The 23,789-nt window shown below is 54.5% G+C and overlaps 1 pseudogene; it reads left to right on the top strand.

Annotated features, from left to right (window-relative positions):
- Window positions 1-10,547: 10,547 nt before the first annotated feature.
- On the top strand, window positions 10,548-22,097 carry LOC136004428 (breast cancer anti-estrogen resistance protein 1-like; annotated as a pseudogene).
- Window positions 22,098-23,789: the final 1,692 nt, after the last annotated feature.

Raw genomic sequence — 23,789 nt, 5'->3', positions numbered from 1 at the left:
CCAAGGACAACACCATGGGGTAATATCACACAGTTCCTCTTCCATGCAGAACTGCTGGCTGTGGCAATGAGACCATATTCCTGGTTCATGATCCATATCCATCCCTCAGAAGCCAGTCCCTGCCCAACAGAGGCACAGCAGACAAGGAGGAAGAGGAAGGCACTGACCACTTGCTGGAGTTGGGAGAAGGGTGTTGCAGAGAGGCTGAAGGATTTTCAAATTCAGTAGCTTGGGGTGTTGGTGCCCAAGCAGTCAGGGTGTTCCCAGGTTGCAAGCTGTAACCCCTGTCCCTTGCCTTCCTGGCTGTAGTTGTGTTCCATGTTTAGCAGCGGAGGGGGAGGAAAACCACACACCCAGCAATATAACACACTAATATTCAACATGACCCCTCTGACTTCCTTACCATGGCCTCTCTGAGCCTGGTCCCAGGAGCGGGTCACCTCCCTCCTTGCAGGGATGAAGGGAAGCAGCACTCCCCTGCCTGCCTTTCCTGAGCCACTGTGGGGACAGGGCCTCTGCTCAGCCCTCCTCTGGTGGTGAGGAGCAGGGAGGCAGAAAAATATCTCATGGCCAGCACAACATCTGCATTACACTTCTGCCCCTTGCACCTGATGGAGATGAGCTGACCCAGTTGTGTCAGCAGAGATAGGCTGGGGCTGCGATGGGGTATGGGGTGGCAACAGGGATGATGCCCCAAACCATTATGTGATTCTATGATTTCTCAGTGTCTTGGGTTCAGCTGTAGCATTTATTTTTCTCCTTCTTAGTAGCTGGTGCAGTGCTGAACCCAGGACACTCAGCTATAAGAGGAGAGCTGGAACCAGAAGCAGCCAGCCCATATCACAGAATCACAGAATCCCAAGGGTTGGAAGGGACCTAAAAAGATCATCTAGTCCAACCCCCCTGCAAGAGCAGGGTAACCTACAGTACATCACACAGGAACTTGTCCAGGCGGGCCTTGAATATCTCCAGTGTAGGAGACTCCACAACCCCCCTGGGCAACCTGTTCCAGTGCTCTGTCACTCTTACAGTAAAGAAGTTCTTCCTGATGTTAACGTGGAACTTCCTATGCTCCAGTTTACACCCATTGCCCCTTGTCCTATCACTGGATATCACTGAAAAAAGCCTAGCTCCATCATCCTGACACCTACCCTTCACATATTTGTAAACATTGATGAGGTCACCCCTCAGTCTCCTCTTTTGCAAGCTAAAGAGACCCAGCTCCCTCAGCCTCTCCTCATAAGGGAGATGTTCCACTCCCTTAATCATCTTTGTGGCTCTGCGCTGGACTCCTTCAAGCAATTCCCTGTCCTTCTTGAACAGAGGGGCCCAGAACTGGACGCAATATTCCAGATGCGGCCTCACCAAGGCTGAGTAGAGGGGGAGGAGAACCTCTCTTGACCTACTAACCACTCCCTTTCTAATGCACCCTAAGATGCCATTTGCCTTCTTGGCCACAAGAGCACATTGCTGGCTCATGGTCATCCTCCTATCCACCAGGACCCCCAGGTCCCTTTCCCCTTCACTACTTTCCAGCAGGTCAACCCCCAACCTGTACTGGTACATGGGGTTGTTCTTCCCCAGATGCAAGACTCTACACTTGCCCTTGTTAAATTTCATCAAGTTTCTCCCCGTCCAACTCTCCAGCCTGTCCAGGTCTCGCTGAATGGCAGCACAGTCCTCTGGTGTGTCAGCCACTCCTCCCAGTTTTGTGTCATCAGCAAACTTGCTGAGGGTGCACTCAGTTCCCTCATCCAGGTCATTGATGAAAATATTAAACAGCACCGGTCCCAGCACCGACCCCTGAGGAACTCCACTAGTCACAGACCTCCAGCTAGATTCTGCGCCATTGACCACAACTCTCTGCCTTCTTCCTTTCAACCAGTTCTCCAGTCTGTGGGATCCCTTCACCCCAGACCTCTGTGAGTCCCCCAGGAGACACCCAGCAGGCCACAGAGCAGCTCTGGTGTCCATGGGAGACACTCAGTGCAGTGACCAGCTCATGGAGAGAGAGGGAAGCAGCTGATGCCTTCCCTGCTCCTATCTTCGGGTCAGCTTTGCCCCAGGCTGGTGGCAGCACTGGCTGCTACAGGCACTGCTTAACACCCTCTGCCTCCCTGCAGGTACATCAAGAGGAAAGCATTCCTGGAGTGCGTGGATCACAGGCAATTTGAAATCGAACACGACCTCAGACTGAGCAGGATGAAGCCCTGAAGTGCTGGGGATGGCCACAGGGAATCCTGCTCCCTTCTGTGCCCAAGTGCTGGCTAGGGACTGCCAGCCACCACTGGACCACCAAGCACAGAAACCATTCTCTACCCAAGACTCAGCCTGTATGGCTCAAGGTACAGGTTTTTCCTTATACTGTAATAGTTTGGGGAGGGTATTTGTCGGTAGGCAGGGGGCACTTTGAGGGTTAAATGGCCCAGAATGTGATAAAAGGAACCAACATGATTCTGGTAGGCAGCTTTCCAAGGAGAAGATATGGTGGCATCCATCCTTTGCCAACACTCGGTGCTTCTGGCAGCAGGAGGAACTATTAAGGCTGGGAGGGTGCTGGCATATTCAGCTGTGACAGTGGAGTTGTGGGAAGATTTCATGGGTGCTGTGTGTTCACAAGCTGTGTGCTTGAGCCCTTCTCCCTGCTCTGCCAGCCCCACAGCCTCCTTGCTCCACCATGCTGTGCTCTTGCCTGGACAAAGCCAAACTGTCTGTACTTGCTTGGGGGGTCTGATGATGCTGGGGGAGGGGGTGTTAAGCAAGCCCATGAAGAAGTCCTTCCTTGTTCATGCTGTCAAGAAGATGGGAGCAGCTGCATGTCCTGGGTTCAGCAGCAGCAGTCATTTTTCTCCTTAGTAGCTGGTGCAGTGCTGTGGTTTTGACTTTCAGCCTGGGAACAATGCTGATAACACCGACATTTTTAGTTGTTTCTAAGTAATGTTTACCCAGATCAAGGACTTTGTGAGTCTCATGCTCTGCCAGGGAGGAGGGGAAGCTGGGAGGAAGCAGAGACAGGACACCTGACCCAAACTAGCCAAAGGGGTATTCCATATCACAGCACATCATGCCCAGTATATAAACTGGGGGCAGTGTCCTGGGTTTAGCAGTAGCAGTCATTTTTTCTCCTTCTTAGTAGCTGGTGCAGCTCTGTGCTTTTGACTTTCAGCCTGGGAATAGTGCTGATAACACCAGTGGTTTTAGTTACTGCTCAAATGTTTAGTCTGACCAAGGACTTTGTGAGTCTTATGCTCTGTCAAGGAGGAGGGAAAGCCAGGAGGAAGCAGAGACAGGACACCTGACCCAAACTAGCCAAAGAGGTATTCCATACCCCAGCACGTCAAGCCCGGGATGTAACTGGGAGTTACCCGGAAGGGCACTCACTGCTCGGTCGGGCTCGGTTGGCGGGTGGTATCGTATTCTCTTCCCTTGTTATTTCTCTTATCATTATTATTATTGGTGGTAGCAGTAGTGATTTGTGTTATACCTTAGTTACTGGACTGTTCTTATCTCAGCCCATGGGAGTTACATTCTTTCTATTCTCCTCCCCATCCCTCCAGAAGCGAGGGGGAGGGAAGAAGGGGGGGGGGGGGGGAGTAGATTGCGTGGCTGACTTGCCAACAGGGTTTAAACCACGACAGGCAGTTACCTGGAAGGGCTAGATCACTGCTCGGGTTGGGCTGGGTATCAGTTGGTGGGTGGTGACCGATTGTATTCTCTCCCTTTGTTATTTCACTTATCATTATTATTGGTGGTAGCAGCAGTGATTTGTGTTATACCTTAGTTACTGGACTGTTCTTATCTCAACCCGTGGGAGTTACATTCTTTTGATTCTCCTCCCCATCCCTCTGGGAGCAGGGGAAGAAGGGGGGGAGTGAGCAAGCGGCTGCATGTTTCTGTCCGGCTGGCCTTAAACCATGACACTGCAGCAGGCAGGACGGGCCAGGATCTGAACGTTCGCATGAATAAAGTATTCCATCCCAACACTCTTGTATGCTGGCAGCATGGTTTGTGCAGGAAGCAGGGAACAGAGAAATTAAGGGTCACATACAGTAAGGAGAGTATGCGATGGTGAAAATCCCTGCTCAGAGGTGCCTGGGATTAAATCCAGAACTGGGGGTTGATGGGGACAACATAGTCATCCTGTAGCAGTGCTGCAGGAGTAAGGAGACCCTCCCATGGCACAGCCACTCAGAGAAGCATGGCCATTCAGTGAAGCTGCCTGGGAGAGCAGACAGGGTGTGGAGCAGGAGGAGCTGGAGGCCAGCAATGCACCATCATCTTGCCATTCCTTCTGATATGGTGCTTGCTGAGTTTGGCAACTCCCAATGTTTGTTCTGTGCAGATCCTCAGAGTAGAGGTGCCTTCCCATGGATGCTCGGAACCTGCTCAGTGGGCAGCCCGTGCTGGTGCTGTGCTGGTGGAAGAGCGACACCAGCCCCATCATTCCTGCTAATGGGGCAAGCGATGCTGCGCTAGCCCCTTGCCCACAGTCTCAGCTTTGGACTCACATGTCAGCTGCTGAGTCAGCCGATGCTCTGTGGCTGTGTTGCAGGATAGATAAGAACAAAACACCATGTGCTGGGGGGAGCTGCAGCCTGTTCTGTACAGAATCAGCTGTTACAGACCTGCTTCAACAAGCCTGAAATTGGACACAAACAAAATAAGGGGGTGATGACAGGTTTTCATCTCCAAATGCTCCCAAGCCAGTTGCTGCTGTGGTTTTGATTGCAAAAACAACTGAAGTCCCTGTCCAGGGCACTGTTGTGGGGAGGTTTCAGCTCAGGGCTCCTGGCTGGCAGATGCAACAGGGAAACCTTTTGAGAACCCAAAGGCCAGAGGCACCAAATCCAGCCCTGCTCTTAAAAGCCTTAAAGAGCTCCAGGCTGTGTCCAGAGAGGGCCCTCCAGCAGCATCAGGCTCTAGGTGACTTGGGGGTTGGGTTTGGATTTCCACACATGCTAACGGTCCATTAGTGAGATCTGTCCAGCACAGACTCCACGGGCATGCTGGTAAACTGGGAAACAACAAGAGGAAACAATACAACCTCTCAACACCAGCCGACCAATAACTCGCCCCACTCCCCCCAGCTGAGCACCGACCGATACCTCGTCCAACCCTGCAGTCCCCCAGCCCTTCTGGTAACTCTCCATTACATCCTGGGCATGACGTGCTGTGGTATGGAATACCTCTTTGGCTAGCTTGGGTCAGGTGTCCTGTCTCTGCTTCCTCCCAGCTTCCCCTCCTCCCTGGCAGAGCATGAGGCTCAGAAAGTCCTTGGCCAGACCAAACATTTGAGCAGCAACTGAAAACATCGGCGTTATCAGCACTGTTCCCAGGTCAAAAAAAATCAAAACACAGCACTACACTAGCTACTAAGAAGGAGAAAAATAACTGCTACTGCTGAACCCAGGACACCTCCAGTTTACAGGATCCTGCCTGTCAGCCCCAGCTCTGCTCTCCAAAAACTATCCAGCCTCTCTGGGGTTTTTCCTTCCCTTCAGCTGAGCAAATGTGGAAAATTTTGAAATCTTGGAAGCAACCCGACCTGCTGGAAAAGTGTGGTTTCATGGCAGTGGCTGAGAGCTTCAGCTCTCCTTTCTGCTGGGCTCTCAGCTTCTGGAATCCTGGAGATGAGTAGGGCTCTGGCAAGCTGGGACTGGCTCTGTGGGATGGCCAGAGGCAGCCTCCAGCCTGCGGCTGATTCCTAGCTTCCTCTGCATGCACACCCAAGTGTCCTGCATTTTTTGCTTGGTTGGATCATGTATTCCTCACCTCTCTTTCCTGAAGATGAGGAGTGATTTACAGGTCTCCAGAAAACACAGCTTGGCTGCTTAGGAAGTAAAAACTAAAAAGCCAACACCCCACCACCCCACCACCCCCACCCCCCCCACCCCCACCCCCCCACCCCCCCACTTGCTATTTTCATTCCCAGCTACCTTCCCACAAAGGGGGGTGGCCCTGGTCCTGGCCAGCCCTCAGCATCCCAGCCAGCCCTGAGAAATCTGGAAGGAGCAAAGCTCCCAGGAGGTGCAGGTCCTTCTTCTGAGATGTTCCCACCTTGAGCCATCCTCTCCAGGAAGCTCATGTATCCTCTGTGGATCAGAACCCACCCAGGGACTGGGGATAACTGGCACTCCAGGAAGTCCCTCATGTCCCAAGCATCACCTTGCCCCAAGTTGCTCTCCCTTCCCTGGCTGCCTGAAGGGGCCCCTTGTGTGGCTGGGCCCCAAACAAGGCAGCAATTGTGTCTGTGTGCCCTGTCAGTTGGGGTTCTGCCACAGTGGCCATGCTCCAGAGCTGTGGTGAAACTGTTACAGAGCTGTTCAGTGGGGTTTGGGGAAGCTTCCCAGGGAGCTTGCTATGGGGCAGGGAATGGTGTGCATTTACAGCTGCTGAGGTGGTAGGAATGCAGGAATACATGTCTGGTTCTCAAGGTGCATCCCATGGCACCCTGCCAGGCCATCCCAAGGCCTGCAATGGGATTCTGGGCTGGCCAAGGCACTGTGAGGCAAAGCATGGCTGGCCCCAGGAGGCATCTCCCCACAGCGGGGCAGCAGTTCCCCATGGGGACCTGGTGCTGGGAAGGGCTGGTGATGCTCGGGGCACCACATCCTCTTCTCCAAGCTGCTGCTTTCAGCCTCTCCCACCTCTTTTCCCTGTAGCAATGTCCCATCCGGCAGCACAGCATGGCTGTGGTAGGTTCAGGACTAACGGAGAGTAATGGGGCAGCTCGTGGGTCTCTCACCCATCTGAGCGAGGGTCCCCACTCAGGGCATCCTCACGCCAGTGGTGGGTGTTGGCACCAGTGTTTGAAGTTCAACCAGTGGCAGTGGCATAGCCCCAGCCAGGAGCAAGGATCAGCCCAGCCCTCGCCAAGGGATGAACGGGGAGATGAACAGAGCTGCTACTATTGGGGCAGCCTGAAGCCAGCACTCCACCTTGGCTTTTCCAGAGATGAGGGGGTGCCCGGCCATCCTGGCCCTGCCATCCTGCTCTCTGGAAGGGCCAGTGGTCTCCTCCATCATCTCCTCTCTGCAGCTTAAAACTGACCCAGCACCATGGAGAGGTGTGGGGATAAATCCTTGTTGTGATACTGTTGGGTCCCATGATAATACAAGCCAGAGAAATGTCCTTATTATTTCCAGAATATTGAAGGCTAATAAATACCATCCTGCCTTACAGGATTTATTTCTCCATTCATTGCTAGAAGACTCAGTCTTGTGTAATCCTACTGCTGCTCCAGGAGGCAGCTTTCCGAAGCACAGCCCTGGTAGGGCTGCAGGTAAGTGCAGTGGGCAGGAGCAGGCAGCCTGGTCCAGAGCTGCTGGTCTCCACTGGGGATGGCTCCAGCCCCTCAAATGTCCCAGCACCACCCCTTTTCCCAGGATGTCCCACTGTCCTGGAGCTGTACCCCAGGTGTGGGATCACTGAAACGCATACCCTCTGGTGGTTGGGGCATAGTGGGGATGATGGGGCGTTAATCAGCAATTAGCCAATTAACCTGGCACAGCACGCTCACCTGCTCCCCCCATCCCATGCACACCCACTGTGCTCCCCTGAACCCCCACTTTGGGGTCCTCCAACACTTTCCCATGCCAGGAAAAGCCAGGCCTGACACAGGTGCAGCAGAGCCTTCCTGGTGCCGAGCTGGCTGTGCCTGGATGCCAGGGACACTCCAGAAGACAATGACAGACACATGAATATGGCTGGAAATTTTGCCACTGAAGTGTTTTCCATAGCAACTGTTGCTGAGACAACCTGCATCCCAAGCAGCATCCATCCCGAAATGCCCAGCCCTGTGTCCACCAGAGCCAATGAAAAACCACAGTGTGGGGCCCTCGCTATACCCCACTGCCAGCAACCAACCATGGCACCAACCCAGCTATGAGCATCCCCATTGCAGTGGGGGGCCCCATAATGCTCCACTTCTGATCTTTGTTTTTGCCATTTCATTTTCTTAGAGGTGGGAGAAGCCGCAGGGAGGCCTGTTGGTGCCTGTCACCCCCCAGGAACTCAGCTGTGGAAGCAGGGGACGCAGGAGCCATTGACAGTTCAGGATGCTCAGCAGATGCAAGCAGCAATTTTGGCTTTGTTGCACTGAAAATGGCCAGGATTGAATATTGACAGGGGATGCTTTGATCTAAGCATCATCACAGGGAGGGGAAAATAAAATCCCTGCTGCTTTTAAGTACCAAAGCAGGGAGCCTGTGGCTCCTCAGCACCCAGCTGAAGCCATGAGGTGGCAGGATCACCCTGGGGATCCCAGGAGACACCCTTGATTCTGGCCTGGCAGAACCTCACCAGTCTCAGGGGCTCTGAAGCAAACACACCGTGGCCTCATGGGATCAGCTGCACAGGGCTCATCCCCTGAGCTGCCACTACTGCTACTGGCAAGAGGAAACCACAGTCCTGTGCCTGCTGAGGCAGCTACAGTTTGCGGGCACAGCCACAGCCCCCCCCCCCCCCCCCCGCAGGATATCTTCTACCCCCAGCTGTGCCTCAGTTTCCCCTTCTGCCAGCGATGCACTGGGGAACCTGCCTCCAAACAGGGGACAGCAAGGGGAGGTTGCTGGTGCTGAGGAATGGTGGTGGTGGCTCTCAGCCAGCAGAATGAGCCTCACTTTTTGTGGTAGGGCACGTGTTTGCAATGTGGCCTCAGCTCTGCTGCAGCACATTGGTGCGGCCCAAAGGTAACCCCTGAGGTGAACAGAGCCGAGAGGGAATGCCATGGCAGGAGCACGTGCACAGGCAGGGGTGCATTCCTTGCCTGCCTCAGCACGCACTGCTTGCTCCATTGCCCTGTGGCTCTGGAGCTTGTGTGTGCACCCCCGTGGCTGCTGGGCACCCCTGTGCGCCTCCCCTTGGCTCCCTGCTCATGCGCAGGCCTTGCATGCTTGCTGAGCACCCCCAGGTCCCCTCCCTGTACTGCCTGTGCGCACCTGGCTCTCACACGCTCCTGTGCTGGGCCATGCATGTGTGTCTGTGCAGCTTGTGCAGGTCTGTGCGTGTCACACGGGTCCTATTCCTCCACTGCAGCTCGTGTGTGCCCATGCAGCTCGCACGTTCCCTGCAGCTCATACACGTGCCCCCCATGAGCTCCCCACTTGCCCTGCAGCCACCCTCCCAGCCCACTTCTGGCTCTGTGCAAATGTCGGCAGCGAATGAGCTGTGGCTCAGTGTGGGGCAGTGTCAAGCACAGACTTGCTGGCTGCCAGGGTGCCCGTGGGCCACGTGTCTGGGCTGTTGTAACAGGTCGGGTGGGCAGCATGTTGGATGCTGCAGCGTGCCATGTGTGCCACAATGGACCATCACCCCGCAGCAGCACCTGGGCTGAGGTGGGACATGCAGCTGAGGGAAAGCTCTTGCACACACATACCCATCATTAGATACATTGCATACATCATCCCCTGCCTTACACACCTATTGTACCTACACCCACCAGTTACCTGCCCCTTACACCCACCTGGTACCCCCTTGCTGTTGCATACCCATTACCTGCCCAGAACACCTGTTACATACTTTTCACACACACCTCCCCTGCTACACACCCGTTACACACAGATGTATGTGCTCCAAGCCCGTTACATTCCTGTAACGCCCCCATTGCACCCCCGTTACACGCCTGTCACATGCCCATGTACCCCCGTTACACCCCCAGTGCACATCCACTGCACACCCGTTACACACCCACCACACCCCCTCTGCACCCTGAGATGCACGGTGGCACACCCCCCGGTGTCGGTGTCCCCGTCCCCGTCGCTAGTGCCGAACCCCCTCCTGGTGCCCGCCCCTCCTCTCCCTGTCCAAGCCCCGCCCGCCGCCGCAGCCTTGCCCCCCGCGGATTGGGCGCAGCCAATGGGCGCGGGTGGTGCCGCCGGGCCCAGGTGGGCACGCGCTATAATGACCCCTACGGCGGTACTACTACGCTGTCTGTCGGCTTTGGTTGAGGTTGATTGGCGTTAGGGTTGAGCAGCAGCAGTCATTTTTCTCCTTCTTAGGAGCTAGTACAGTGCTGTGTTTTGATCTTTTGGCCTTGGAACAGTGGTGATAACGCCGATGTTTTCGGTTGCTGCTCGAATGTTTGGTCTGGCCAAGGACTTTCTGAGCCTCATGCTCTGCCAGGGAGGAGGGGAAGCTGGGAGGAAGCAGAGACAGGACACCTGACCCAAACTGACCAAAGAGGTATTCCATACCACAGCACGGCATGGCCAGGATGTAACTTGGAGTGACCCGGAAGGGGTAGAGGGACTGCAGGGTTGGAGGAGGTATCGGTCGGTGCTTGGCTGGGGGGAGTGGGGTGAGTTATTGGTTGGCTGGTGTTGAGGTGTTGTATTCTTTCCTCTTGTTATTTCCTTTAGCACTATTATTATTGGTGGTAGCAGTAGTGATTTGTGTTATACCTTAGTTACTAAACTGTTCTTATCTCAACCCGTGGGAGTTGCATTCTTTTTGATTCTCCTCTCTGTCCCTCCAGAAGCAGGGGGAGGGCAAGAAGGGGGGAGTGAGTAAAAGAGGTTTGTGGTTGGGTTTAAACCACGACAGGCCCCATGGGAAAAATGACCTACCTGATGAGCAGTCCCACGGATGGGGTGACCGGGTAGGGAGGGACGCTCCTCATGGGGCCCGGGAGTGAGGACTTATGGGGTGGGGGGACTGGCACGGTGGAGCCCGGAGAAGGTAGCAATCTCTCTTTCTTGAGCCCCCCCCCCCCGGGGCGGCCGAGCCACTTCGAGTGACCTTGGCCTGTTACGTAAAAGTCGGTTAGAGAAACTTTCTAGGACTCAATTTGGAGTTTCAGAAAACAGTATTCTTTACTGTAGTGCCGGGTGCACATGTGAATCATTTTGCAAAGGTTAGTGCTCCTGTTATTTGCCGGCAGCAGCTCTATGTTTTGCATACTCATGTATCATCATAGTGTTTCCTGAAAAAATGATTTGCATATTAATGAGATTTCCCAGGAACTAATTATAATATTTGCATCCTAATTATGCATGTGCTTTCTTGCTGAGTGGGGGGTCTCTGGAGGTCACTGATAGTCTTCTTCATTGTGTTTACTGAATGACCTCAGTGCTTGCACATGCTTGCAAGGTCTTAGTGCTGAGTTAGCAGTTAGTATGTACTTGCTTCTGTTCTGTTCCAGTCTGTTATATAGAAGGCTAGCATCCTTGGTCTTATTTACTGCTTCCTTGGTAGTTGTTATCAGACCCGTGATGTTTCTTCCCCCCATCAGCTGGATATTCCTTATTCCCTATGTGTCAGCAAGTTAAAACAAGTTGCTGTATTCTACTGCATTAAAGTTTTACACATTACTGTGTTTGATATGTCAGCTTAAACCTATAATTTAAGCCTACAGGCCTACCCTATTGATACACAGATAGACTCCACAACTCATTAAATTGTAAAGTAGGTACGCTTTTATTCAGCGCTGAGACGCATGGGGGATAGCTCCTCCAAAGGCATGCATGCCTGTCGTGGTTTAAACCCAACCACAAACCTCGTCCACTCACTCCCCCCCTTCTTGCCCTCCCCCTGCTCCTGGAGGGACGGAGAGGAGAATCAAAAAGAATGCAACTCCCACGGGTTGAGATAAGAACAGTTTAGTAACTAAGGTATAACACAAATCACTACTGCTACCACCAATAATAATAATGCTAAAGGAAATAACAAGAGGAAAGAATACAACACCTTAACACCAGCCGACCAATAACTCGCCCCACTCCCCCCAGCCAAGCACCGACCGATACCTCTTCCAACCCTGCAGTCCCAACCCTTCCGGGTCACCCCAAGTTACATCCTGGGCATGACGTGCTGTGGTATGGAATACCTCTTTGGCTAGTTTGGGTCAGGTGTCCTGTCTCTGCTTCCTCGCAGCCTCCCCTCCTCCCTGGCAGAGCATGAGACTCAGAAAGTCCTTGGCCAGACCAAACATTCGAGCAGCAACTGAAAACATTGGCGTTATCACCACTGTTCCAAGGCCAAAAGATCAAAACACAGCACTGTACTAGCTCCTAAGAAGGAGAAAAATGACTGCTGCTGCTCAACCCAGGACATTATCCACCCCTTATTCCATACCATTCACGTCATGCTCAGATCCCACATCTTCAATATGCCATCACTCTTACATATATATATATGCATCTACATATACACAGAGAAAAAGATCATTTCTTAGTGCATGGACCTATAAAGCTGCTGAGTCCATCTGGTCCATGATGTCAGGCGCCATCTGTTGTAACAGTCTCTTAGAGCAGGAGAGGCTGTGTGTAGTGTTCACACTAGTGAATAACCTGGGCAATAATGTCCATTGCTAAGTCCACCCCTCGATCATGAGTCCATCTCTATGTTGCATCTCTGCCCTGATGGCCTGAAGTGCCATGGGCCCACCAGCCTCAAAATAATTCACTGTCCCCTTCAGCAGTTTCTGCAGCTTGTTGCTGGGGACTCCATAGAGCTGCCTTCCATCTCCGACGCTTCCAAAGCACTGGGGGGGGCCAGTGGACCAGATACTCTCTCATACTGTCCCACACACACTGCCACTCATGACTGTCCAGCCTTGGGGAAGATCTCTTGGTCCTCCCATATTGTGGTCTAACCCCAGTCAAGAAGCAAACCTGACTCTGCTTAACTTGTGAGATCAGACAAAATGGTCGTGGGTAGAACACACTCTGTGTGTGTGCCAACATGCTGATCCCCATCACAACCAGCAGGCAGGTCCCAAGGGTACCCAAAGGCCATTCGAACCGTTCAGAACTCTCCAATGACGCTGCTGTACTTGTCCCTGGGGCTGGTGCAGCTGCTGTGCTTGCCGGCTCTCCCACCACCAGCTTCTCTTTTCCTGGGTGCAGCTCTTCCTCCTCTGCCGTGCTGGGAAATGCTGCCTGGGCTCCTGCATCCTCCTGCAGCTCTGCGGGCGGCTGCCGGGGAACGCTCTCGGCCGCCACGAGGCTCGGCTCCTCCGCGGGGCTGGGCTCCTCCGCGGGGCTCGGCTCCTCGGCCGCCTCCTCCCGCTGCTCGGCTGCCGCCTTCCTCCCGGCCTCCGGTCCCGCTCCCGCCGCCGCCTGGTCCCCGGGGCCGCTCTCCCGGGCCGCTTCGGCCGCCGCCGGCTCCCGGGGCCGCTCCCCCTCGGCTCCCCGCAGCTTCACAAAGACAGAGGCGAGGACAAGGGCCAGGGCGGTGAAGAGCAGCGGGACGGCCGGGTACAAGTCCACGGCCACGTCCATCCCTCCCTGCTCTTGGAGCCCACCCATATTACAAGCCATTGCCATAAAGTACAGTGAAACAAGAACCTTAGCTCAAGCCCCACACTTGATAAACACTACCACAGGGAATACCGGCTCTAAGTAATGTACTACATTCTGAAGCTCTGAGAGCAAGAGAAACAACTTTGAGAGCCAATAAATCAGCACTGTGACGACTATTAATCTGATCATCTCCGTCGTTATCTCAACCCTTTGTGCCCCACGTTGGGCGCCAAAAAGAACTGTCGTGGTTTAAACCCAACCACAAACCTCGTCCACTCACTCCCCCCCTTCTTGCCCTCCCCCTGCTCCTGGAGGGAAGGAGAGGAGAATCAAAAAGAATGCAACTCCCACGGGTTGAGATAAGAACAGTTTAGTAACTAAGGTATAACACAAATCACTACTGCTACCACCAATAATAATAATGCTAAAGGAAATAACAAGAGGAAAGAATACAACACCTTAACACCAGCCGACCAATAACTCGCCCCACTCCCCCCAGCCAAGCACCGACCGATACCTCTTCCAACCCTGCAGTCCCAACCCTTCCGGGTCACCCCAAGTTACATCCTGGGCATGACGTGCTGTGGTATGGAATACCTCTTTGGCTAGTTTGGGTCAGGTGTCCTGTCTCTGCTTCCTCGCAGCCTCCCCTCCTCCCTGGCAGAGCATGAGGCTCAGAAAGTCCTTGGCCAGACCAAACATTCGAGCAGCAACTGAAAACATCGGCGTTATCAGCACTGTTCCCAGGCCAAAAGATCAAAACACAGCACTGTACTAGCTCCTAAGAAGGAGAAAAATGACTGCTGCTGCTCAACCCAGGACAATGCCTCAGTGTTGTTTCCCTCTACATTTATTCTCTAAAGTTATATATATTCATAAGTTTGCACAATACACCTATACGTATTCATGTCCTATCCCTGCTTCATGTTATAATGAGCTAGAATGTCCTTTGCACCTGTGCAGTGCCCCCCCCCCCCCGTCATGGATGAGGGTATCAAGATGAAGTAAATGAGCCTTCCTCTTGTGAGTAGGGGTCTTCAAGATGAAGTAAATGAGTCTTCCTTGAGCCTGAACTTTTCACCTCTAGCTGTCACGCATGCTCTTTAGGGGTCCGGTCAAAGTCCAAACCACAAAGCTGGTCTTCACTGGAAATAAGTAACTGTTCCTCCCCCTTATCAATCTGTTTCTTCCCCTTATTGGACTGTTTCTCCCCCTTATCAATAGCCTATTGTCCTGGTACTGCATGGCAAGCTTGACAGGTATTTGCAAACAATGCTTTCTGTTAAAGAGGCAAAATTCCTTTATCCCCTCTTGCACAACCCCCTTGTACAACCCCCCTGTACATTGGTCAACCCTCTGCATCACTATTGTACTGGGTCATAGAATCATAGAATAGTTAGGGTTGGAAAGGACCTCAAGATCATCTAGTTCCAACCCTCCTGCCATGGGCAGGGACACCTCACACTAAACCATCCCACCCAAGGCTTCATCCAACCTGGCCTTGAACACCGCCAGGGATGGAGCACTCACAACCTCCCTGGGCAACCCATTCCAGTGTCTCACCACCCTAACAGGAAAGAATTTCCTCCTTATATCCAATCTAAACTTCCCCTGTTTAAGTTTTAACCCGTTACCCCTCGTCCTGTCACTACAGTCCCTGACGAAGAGTCCCTCCCCAGGGTCAGGGAGGCCTTGTCCTGATACGCGGATTGACTCCACAACTCGTTAAAGTTGTAAAGTAGGTATGCTTTATTCAGCGCTGAGGTGCATGGGGATCGTTCCTCCAAAGCATGCACACCCTGAGTCGTTTTTCCTTTACATTTATTCCCTTAAGGCATACATATGCATTAGATTACTGATACGCCTATACATATTTAGTATCTATCCCCCTCTGGTCATGGGCAGGGGTCTCAAGATGAAGTAAATGAGTCTTCCTCTTGTGGGCAGGGGTCTTCAAAATGAAGTAAATGAGTCTGAGAAGTCCTCTTCTTAAACTTTTCACCTTTTAATCTTGGCGCATGGCCTTAGGGTTTGGTCGGTATCCCAGCCATAAACCATCTGCTTCTACCCCTTATCAATAGACTCGGACATTCGCTTTTCCTTGTCAATAGTTGCTTATCAGTAGAACCAGATCTCTGTTTCTCCCCTTATCAGTAGTTTGTGCCTTTGTTCTGCTTAGTAAGCATGATAGGTGTTTACAACAGACAATACTTTTGTTTAAGCAAGCTAATTCCTCTAACCCCCTTGTATATTGGTTAACCCTCTGCATCAGTCCCCATGGTGTTCCAGGCCCCATGGGAAGATCCCCTTGGGGCTACAGGTCTCCTTACCAGACTGGCGGGGGAACAGGCAAGGCCTGTGGGGCGGCGGGTGCACTGCCAGGGTCAGTCCTGCCATCTTGGGGCAGGCTGTGGTCTGTGCTGCTGTCATGGCACTGGTGAGGCCAGAGGCCTTTGTGCAGTGTCCCGGGCATGCTGCGGTGGCACAGCCTGTGTCCCCCATGAGGGTGGCCATGGCTGAAGGGGTCCTGTGGCAGCTGGCGATGGGTGTGGCTGCCTCACTGCCATGGCACTTCCTCCCTGGTGGTGGGAAGGGGAGGGAGAGGTGGAGGAGGGCCCCCCAATACCGGGGAGTTGGAAGGGCCTGGCCCCTTCCCAGTGTTATAAAAATTTCGTCTTAGCCACGATCTGATTCAATTATTTTATTACAATTGATTAATATCGAGAGGCAATAAGCAAGCAGCACTGGGTGTGCCAGGGAGTCTCCGCTCCACCAGAGACGCACACCGGGGTCTTTGGGGTCCAGTCTCTTATACTTCTTGGTCCGGGGTCTCAGCCAATCCCTTCTGTACCCGGATGCCGACGTGGCCCCTTTCCATTATTCTTTTCGTGTTGCTGGGGTCTTTCACCAGTGAAGACATTGCTGAACTTCTCGGTCATACATTAACGGGGAGATGTCTTTCACATGCAATTAACCACCATCTTAGCCCCATAAATTCCATTCTTTCTCTGGTTACTTATCTTGTAACAGGATGTATCTATCTCTTAGTTATGTAACCCCCTTAAAGCATTCAAGCAGTTAATCAAAGCACCCTTTAAAAAACAAAGCGGTTGAGTAAGAGGGATTATTCCTTGGTTTCTTCTTCTTTCTCATCATTGTATTGACAGGAACATTTATCATAATCATGATCATTCCTATACATCCCACACAAGGTACAATGGTCACAAGGGTTTCCGATTCCACATAAAGTGCAATGGTGACAAGAACTCCTAAGTTGCTGACACGAATCATTCCTGTATACCTCACACCAGCACCACCTCTGGGAAGGATGGGTTGAACTCCAGCTGGGAAGGAAAAGGCAGTTGGAGCAGAGAGATCCAGCTGATGGGACCTGCTCAGCAAAGCCCTTGAGGCTTTATCCTAGTGCTGGATCTGCTGGGGTGGCTCCCCGTGGCTCACCACCCTGGCACGGGGTGTGCAGAACGTGCTGGCCAAGACGCTGTATGACAATGTGGCCGAGTCCCTGGATGAGCTCTCCTTCCACAGGGGTGATATTATGATGGTGCTGGAGTGCAACACACAAAGGCTGGTGGCTCTGCTCGCTCCATGGCTGACAGGGCATTGTCCCTGGGAATCACCTCAAGATACTGGTGGGGATGTATGACAAGAAGCAGCAGCAAGTGCCTGGCTCTGCGTTGGGGGCAGTCACTGACTCAGCTGCCAGTGTCCCAGTTGGCTCTGCCTTGACACTACCAAGGGGGCTACACCCTGCTGTTGCCTGCCTCGCAGTACAAGCCTATGCACCCTGCTTATGACCCCCAAGGGGACAGCATCTACCTGATGCCAGTCCCCAGCAAGGGACAGCAGTGTCTGTACCCAGGCTCAGCACCTACTAGACAGTTTCCACCTGCCCTGGCTAAGCAGCCACCTGCCTACCTGAAGCAGACACCTCCCTATGCTTTCAGCAGCCTTGGCCAGGAGATCTACTGGATGCCCCCCTCCCTGGACTAAGCAGCAAAGGTGTGCCTTGGGGGTTCTGCCAGCCCCTCCCCCCCCCCCACCCCCCCACCCCCCCGGACATCCACCAGTTTCCCTACTCGGCCAGTCAGGCTCAAGACATCGACCAGGTCCATCATTGGACATGAGGAGCTGGGAAGGGCACAAGCCCCAGGAAAAGGTAAGATGGTGGGACTAGAGGGGGTGGTAGCATGGTTGTGGGACTCTCTGTGGTCGCAAGTGGGTAACAGGGCTCTTATCAGCCCACCACTGTCTTTGGGAGCAGGCAGTCCTTTTGCCCATATGGGGGGGGGGGGGGGGGGGCATCTTTGTCCACACCACAGGCAGGAGTGTGTGTCCTGGGGCGGGGGGTGTCCCTGCAGTGACTGAGGTGCTCATGTTAGTGTGGACTACCCAGCTCGGGGCTGGCACAGCATTTGGCACTCTGGTCCTCTTGGTCTTTAGCATGGGATCTACTGGTGTCTGGTACAAGTATGGGCTGCTGGTAACCTAAGAGCTGCCTGGAGATGTCCGTTGGCCAGGTCCTGCAGCTATGGAGGTAGATGTGGTACCTGGCATGGTGCTGTGATCTCTCCTTCCTCCTGAGAGTGTTGGCAGGGGCAGGCAGACAGACAGTGCCAGTATGTTCCAGCCAAGCCAAGGAGCCTGCTGGTGCTTGTCAGTTGGGTTTATTGGCAAGGATGAGCCACCAGCCTGTCCTCAGCACAGGGACCCTGTCCATGTCAGCCTAATGGCTGCACCCTGGGCACCATGCTCTTCCTGGATCTGCCCCTTCCCAGGCACATAATTCTGGGGGAGTGAGGTGCTTTCGGCGTTGTGTTTTCTGGGAATGCTGCTCTCACTCGCCCCCCGGGAAGCAGCCGGTGAGGGGCTGTGGGGCTGCCAGATCACGGCCAGTGCATGGGGAGCATCCTAAAATGGAGGACTAGCCTGGCACCTCTGCCAGTGGCTCAGCCCCTCTTGCCCCGGGGTGCCGTGACCCTCTGGGTTTGGTTCTGTGCTGCTCTCGTGTCCCATGGTACAGCAAGGTGGGAGGCACTGAGCCATGGGCGGTGACCTGCTGTACACGCCGGGAGCTGGCAGATCCCTGCCTGCAGCTCGGTGTCCACATCAGCTGTTCACTCCTGCACGCTGCGGACGTGCCGCTGGGCTTTGTCTCTTGCCGGTGCTCGCCGCCATAAACAGATCATCCCGGTCCTGGCAGCGCAGCCTAGCCAGGCAGCGCCCTCCCGTGGGCACCGGTTTCCCGGTGCCAGACAGCCCCAGTACCCATCTTTCCACCCCATTGCTGCGTTTCGGAGGGGTGATGTGGGGTGGGAGGCAGGCTGGGGATGCTTGGTGGTGCCCACCCTTTCCCTCTTGCCAGGTGCTGGTGCCCATCCATGTGGGGCAAGTGTATGCCTATGACTCCCCTAAGGGCGAGCAGGATGAGTATTATTTCCCTTGTTACCTCCTCTCTATGGGCTCCCAGGCGATCTACAATGTGCTGCCTGTCCAAGGGGAGGTCCTGAGCCAGTTCAGCCAGGAGGTGAGGCTGGCTGGGGGGCAGGGAGATGCTCTGTCACAGTGTGGGATCCAAATCTGGACGAATGACACACAAAGCTGGGCACATTGTGAGCCTTGGTGCTGTTTTTGGCACCTCTGTCCTTCCCAGTGGTCCCTGGGAGGAGGCTAGTACTCACACCATCCCTGATACATAGTCCTGTGTCATCCCCCCTTCCAGGGCTATGACACCCCACCTATGGCAGTGAAGGGTCCCAATGGGCAGGACCTGGGGCAGGAGATCTATGATGTGCCCCCCCCCTCCCAGCGGTGGAGGAGAACCTGCACCAAATTGTAAGTGCTGCTGGGGAGGTCCAAGCTTCTCCATACAAGAGGCACATTTTACAGTAAAAACAATTGTGGAATGTCTTTCCCAGGGATCTGGTGGCCTACATGGCACTGAAAGCTTTCAAGATGTGAGGGAACAGGGTCCTAGAGAATCTTATCTATGGGATGAGGTTGGACTAGATGATCTTGCAAGGTCTCTTCCTTCCTGGGCTGCTCTAGGACTTTGGTTCCCACCCCACAGGGGATGTGGGAGGCTGGGGTGCTGCAGCAGGGCTGTGCCAACCTCCCTGGGGGCAGGAGCACCCCTGGGGTGGCTCTGTCCTGGTGCTCACCCAGGACTGTCTTACATCCCTGGAGCTGGTGGTGATGTACAGCACAGCATGCCTCGCATCCAGGTGTGACCCAGGCTGGTTCTCCCAGTAATGCTGACTCTGCCTGCCACTGCCCTTGCAGGTGTACAATGTCCCCGTCCCCCCCCCCTCAGTGAGCAAGGACATGCTGGGTGGTCCAGCTTGGGAGGAGGCCTATGATGTGCCCCCTGCCTTTGCCAAGCAGAAAGCCTTTGACCCCTCCCACCACCTGCTCCTGTCCCAGCAGGAGCCCTGTTTGCCAGAGGACATCTATGATGTACCACTGGCGGCTGGGAAAGGTTCCTGTAATCCACTGCTCTCTCAAGAGACCTATGATGTACCCCTCAGCCTCAAGAAGCTGGGGGGGTTCGTCTTCTCCCAGGTGTACGACTTGCCCTGGGACCTGCATGCCCCAGGCAAGGGCTCCCTGGACACAGAGGGTGAGTACATCTATGATGTTCCACAAGTGGCCAAGGGTGCCAATGCCAAGCACCTCTCAGTCTCCAGCACAGGCAGCACCCACAGCAACATCTCCATATCCTTGCTGGATGTAGTGCCCATGAAGGAGCTGGCCAAGGGAGCTGGCAAGGAGCTTTCCCTGGATGTGGATGCCACCATGGAGATGCTGGCCAAGCTCCAGCACTGTGTTGGCCGTGCCATCTCCTACCTCATGTCCTTCATCAGTGCCAACTGGTGCAGCCTTGAGCACATGGAGGCCAACGCCACCAGCATCTGTGGGGCAGCTGAGGGTGTCCGGACAGCCCTCAGGGACCTGCTAGTTTGCCCAGGGGGCAATAGGCAATGCTGCCCAGGCCTCTGACTGTTCCCTCTACACCAAGCTCAGCAAGCAGCTGCAGAAGATGGAGGAGGTCTACCAGACTCTGGTGTGGCACAGCCAAGCACTGGATGCTTGCCACTGGGCCCTGAGCACCTTGGCCAGCAGTAAGCTGGGCACAGATGACTTGGAGCACTTTGTCATGCACTTGCACAGCATTCCCAATGACACTAAGCAGTTGGCCTCCTTTCTGCATGGCAATGCCTCCTTTCTGCATGGCAATACCTCCTCTTCAAACAGACAAAACCAGCGGTGGAGAGTGGCAGCCACAGGTCCCCCTCATCCTTCCAACAAGGCCAGCAGCATTCTGTCACGGTCCCTGCCCTCCCCACCCAAGCTGCTGGTCCAGGAGTCTCCTGACAGGCCCTATGAGAACAGCAAGAGTGACTGGATGGAGGATTATGACTATGTCCATCTCCAGGTGAGTGCAGGCAGTGGGGATGTTCTCCATAGGTGGGTTTGTGCCAGTGGTCCCTGACATGGGGGGATTGGACAATTCTGACTGGCATGGTGCTTCTGCCACCCACATCTTGGTTTTATACTATGGCTTGAGCACTACAGGGACCAGGGGTGTCCCAGGGCAGGGGAGGACTTGGTCCTGGCAAGGCTGGTGTTGCTGACCTCCGTGTCATGCCCCTTCCTTCCCTGCAGGGCAAGGAGTTGTTTGAGAAGACCCAGAAAGAGCTGCTGAAGAAAGGCAACATCATCTGCCAGAGCAAGGACCAGCTGGAGCACCAGCAGGTAATGGTGCTGGGGCAGGCAGGTGCTGTTGGGCACAGCTCTCATGGCAGGCAGGGGCCTTGGGTACTGCTCTGCTTGTACCCCCTTGGCCTAGACCATGGCCCCCTCTTGCATGGTTGTCCCTGTGGTGGGTTCTGGCTCACCTCCCACACCATCACTGTGGAGAGGAGCCTGGCACAGCTGTCCTGGGACTGGCACAGTCCCTTGCTGTTTCCCTGGGGCACAGCTGTCACCTGGGGCTGGTGGTCACTGTCAGCCATGCTGGTGGCTCCAGGGAGGGGAGCAAGCACTGGCTTGATGGCTGTTCTGCCTCACACCCATCCTTCCTGCAGTTGAAGCAGCTGGAGCAGGAGGTGACATGTTCCATTGAGGACATGTCCAACTGGAGCCCCAACCCCCCCAGCACTGTGGCCTGGCACAGGGTGGCTGGTGTCCTGCTGACTGCCAGCTCCTTCTCTTCTACCTGGAGCAGTGCAAGGCCAATCTCACCACGCTCACCAATGCCGCTGGTACCTTCTTCACTGCTGTCATCACCAACCAACCTCCCAGGATCTTTGTGGCCCACAGCAAATTCATCATCCTCCGTTCCCACAAGCTCATTTTCATTGGGGACATGCTGTCCTGCCAGGCCAAGGCCCAGGATGTCCAGCACAAGGTGATGCACTACAGCAGCCTCCTCTGTGAGATGCTCAAGGAGATCGTGGTGACCGCTAAGGCAGCCACCCTCCACTACCCTTCTTCTGCTGCCTTGAACAACATGGTGGAATGTGTCAAGGACCTTGCCAACAGCACGCAGCAGTTCAGGATAGTGCTGGGCCAGCTGGAAGCCATGTGATGGTGCAGGGCTGCTGCCCCCACCCTGTCCCCAGAAATATATCCCCCTCCACGACAGCCCTCTTTACCTTGTATACACAAATGTACGTAGAGACTCCCCATGTGCACTGGGTGTTTGGGGCTCTACTGCTAAAGAGGTGAGGGGCTGCAATCGTTATCCCCTTTTCTCTTTTTCCTCCCTCTGTCCAGAAGCCAGGAGCTTTTGGAGCCATGCCCATAATGAAGCAAAGCTTGGGAGGTGGATTTGTGCCTGCTCATCCCTGCATCTCCATACAGAACCCCCAGCCTTGAGGTTGTGGGGCTGTGTCCCTGTTGAATCAGGATAAGGATATGCCTGACAATTTGGGATGATGCTGATGGTTGCTCCACTGTTGTGGGACCTCCCAAGGCGCCAGATCTTAATGGTGTGGAGGCTACTGCATGTGGTGGGACAGGTTCTGCTGTGCACTGGGGCTCTGGTAAGGATCCCCAGGGGGGTGACAGGGCCTGGAGCAGGAAGGGTCTGACCTACATGTTTTCACATCTTGGGGGTTGCTCCTGTACCAGCTGTAACTGAAATGCAAAGTGGAATTGGTGCCTTTTAAATGCAGGGGAAGCTTCTGCTGGTTCCCAGAGCTATGGAGTTGCAGCTCCCAAAACTTAGCCCCCTGCCCTCAGCAGCATAAAGATTTGCCTGGACCCCCCCAGCCTGTGGATATCTGCATTTGCCTGCTGGGGGGAGGGAACCCATTGAGAAGGTTGGGGTGTACTGTTGTATGCCCCCCCCCCCCAAAAAAAAAAAACCACGTTATCATTGTGCATAGAGGCTGCAGGTACAAAGGAGAGGGGATGAGAAGGTTAGGGGTGAAAATGAAGGGGGATACTGGGGCCACCTAGCCCTGACTTCAGGGGGTTGCTACTGGCATTGGGACTACCTCCATACCCGTTCATGGGTTTGTGGGGTGGGTTCAGTGGGGTTCAGGATGTCCAGTCTCTCCTGGCTAAGGTTCTCAAGCCCCAGTGCCTGCAGTCTGTGCCAAGGCCTGTGGAGCTCTAGAAGTGTGGCCACCACCAGCACCCCCAGCACCATCATCTCATCTAGGAACTCCATTGGCCCTCAGCAACAATGGGCATGGAGACCTGCAGAGCCTGAATTGTGCAGGACACTGAAGGGCTCTGGCAACCCAAACTATTATATGATTCTATGGGTGTTGGGAAAGGTGGTGGTATCCTCAGCCACTGGGTGCAGGTGCAGTGTGGCCTTCATGATGATGCCCTTGGAGCCCACAACTGATCAGGGTCAGATTGTAGCTGGATCCCTGATGCACCATGGTGCCAGCAGGAAACCAGAGCCATGTGCCCTGCAGGTGGCTGTTAAGGGCCTTTTGGGTGATGCCAGGCTCCAACTGCCACCAAGAAGTCATTGAGGCTCAGGTCAAAGCAGACACAGCCCTGCCATGGGGCACCATAGAGACTGGGCATGGTTGGCACCAGCAGCCCTGGGCAGGGGCTAGGGGGGCCTGTACCTGCGAGATGTTGATGATGCCCTCCAGGCCTGTGCCTGTGCTGAAGGGCACCATGGGCATGCAGTAGCAGAGCACAGCCAGCTCCTGTACCTGCCCCACTGCATGCAGCCCTGCCACAGCATCCGGGGGGGACAGGGGCACTGCTGCCACTAACCTCCCCCCCTCCACAATCTCCCCACCATGGCCTTTCCTCTCCCCAGACCCTTCCCCTCTATATGTCCATTTCCTTCCCCCTGGCCCTTCCTCTCCCATGCTCCTTCCCATTCCTTTCCCCAGGGTCCTTGGCCCACACACCCACATGCGCATGGACTGCTGCTCCCTTGCAGCCATGGCCGTGGATACCTTGGGGGCCCTGATCATAGCCTTCAGGGCCTCCACGAAGTCGGGGGGCAGTGGAAATGCTGGGGGTGGAAGGAGGGTCTGACTTGGGACTGTG

This window comes from Lathamus discolor, chromosome W, assembly GCF_037157495.1.
Source record: "Lathamus discolor isolate bLatDis1 chromosome W, bLatDis1.hap1, whole genome shotgun sequence".
In the NCBI taxonomy this organism is placed as follows: Eukaryota; Metazoa; Chordata; class Aves; order Psittaciformes; family Psittacidae; genus Lathamus; species Lathamus discolor.
The sequence above is the reverse complement of the archived record's forward strand: the minus strand, read 5'-3'. Positions and strand labels throughout refer to the sequence as shown.